At 40.8% G+C, this 1970-nt stretch overlaps 1 long non-coding RNA gene across 1 annotated transcript in view; it reads right to left on the reverse strand.

Annotated features, from left to right (window-relative positions):
* Positions 1-282: 282 nt before the first annotated feature.
* Positions 283-1970, reverse strand: part of LOC117948674 — an 18452-nt gene continuing 16764 nt past the window's right edge. The window contains exon 4 of the long non-coding RNA XR_004657511.1: positions 283-294. This is a non-coding gene — a long non-coding RNA (uncharacterized LOC117948674). The remainder of the gene's footprint in view (positions 295-1970) is intronic.

Genomic DNA, 1970 nt, shown 5'->3' on the forward strand with positions numbered 1-1970 from the left:
TTAATGGCCCAGGACACAGCAGCCGGGTTGAAATTCTGTTATGGGGGATATGACTGAAATATCACAGTGTGAGGAAAGGATGTGAAACGATAGACATGGGATGCTCATTTTATCTGCACATGGTGATAAGCCACACTAAGGGAACTCTGCTGTACAGTATCTTTGTGTGATGGATGGATACACCTGTTGCCACTGGCTTGACATGGCTTGATACAAATTGTGATGCATTTTAATGGGGAAACATTAAAATGAATTAAAAATATGTTGTTCTTTTACGTTGAGCAAAAAAGCAGACTGAAAGATCCGTCCTCATTGGCACCATGAACGGAACCTCAACACAGCATCGCAGACAGCAATCATCCTTTTACCGTAAATCCCTCTGAATATGAGTGGTGATCTGTGAAGCTATGGAGGCCTGAGGACATGAAGCTCGCTCAGCAACTCAGCCACACCAAGAACCCACAGTATTTCCCCAAAATAGAAAAGAAATGAACTGGAGATTGACCAGTGTTTCATCTGTCGAACAGTGGACCACATCTGAATAGAAGCCCCAGGCAAAGGCTTTGAAGGCTTCTTGTAAGCCTTGCCACTAGAACTGCCACTGTTGTGTAAATTAGGTTGTCAAATAAAACCCTGTTAGGTAGGTATGAAAATGTAAAAAGGAAAGACACTAATTATATAGAGCACTTCATTTGTAATTTATTGTTCTGTTGCCATGGAGAGCAGAGCTACTGTGGGGTACATGAACACAATGTTATCTAAATATAGATTTAAAGTGCATGTTTAATACATTGGTAGGCCTTGCTGTGATGCTGGGATTAGGATGATAAGCTACTGAGTTGAATGGTTTTTATGGTGGAATAAAGCCTTTCATCTGTCAACTCAGATTTTTATCCAGCCATGTCAGCGGTGTAGTGTCTGGCACATACATGATGCAGTGAAGGGTGTATTAAGGAGGAGAAAATAAGATTTTTGTGGATGAATGAATAGGACTCTGTTGCATGAGAGTAGCTACTGCTTACTGTGCTTTACAGCCATGCTAATGGCATGGCTCCAGATATTCAAATGGTGATCTGTTGGTTAGTAAGTTAGTTGATTGGCCCTCAACTTTAGTCCAAATCTCTTAACAACTATTGCATGGATTTCTCATGTGAGCATTTATGGTCCCTGGAAGATGAATCCAACTGAATTTGGAGATTTTGGTTCCCCAACTTGACCTATAGCGCCTCAAGGAGTTTGACATTAGTGGGTTTAAGTGAAATGGCTCAACCACACTTGTATGTACACACTTAACATTTTTGTGCCATCATCGGGTCAAAGTTTCAGTTTTTCTTTGTTTTCTGACCAAATAGGCTACCTAAAAAACTAAAATTCCCTCCAGCCTGAACTGTTTGTTTCGTGCCGATTACCAAATTTGTTACTTCTAGGCTGGATTTTTGCAATTCTTTATTAATCATTTTGCTCGAAAAGTCCGTAAAGACTCTTCAGCTGATCCAGAACCAGGAAAAGAGATGACATCTCTCTTGTTTTAGCTTCTCTGCATTTGCTTACAAAGCCACTTACAAAGCTCTTCATGGTCAGGCACCATCTTATCTTAAATACCTCATAGTACCTTACTACCCCACCAAAGCACTGCTCTCCCAGAATGCAGGGTTACTTGTGGTTCCTAACGTTCAGCTATCAGGCTCCTCTCCTGTGGAACCAGGTTCCAGTTTGGGTTCAGGAGGCAGACACCGTTTCCACACTCAAGACTTTCCTCTGTGAGATAACTTTTGTTGTGATTTGACGCTCTATAAATAAAATTGAATTGAAGTGAATTCAATAGTACTCAAGATCAGTTTGTAAAGGTCGAGGTGGCTAACTGTTCTCAAGGGCAAAACACTGCTACCACACACACTAGACATCATCACTGTTATAGGATGTAAAACGTCCTGCTTCAAATCCAACCAGTAACTCATTTTTAATATGAA

The sequence above is a fragment of the Etheostoma cragini genome, chromosome 8, assembly GCF_013103735.1.
Source record: "Etheostoma cragini isolate CJK2018 chromosome 8, CSU_Ecrag_1.0, whole genome shotgun sequence".
In the NCBI taxonomy this organism is placed as follows: Eukaryota; Metazoa; Chordata; class Actinopteri; order Perciformes; family Percidae; genus Etheostoma; species Etheostoma cragini.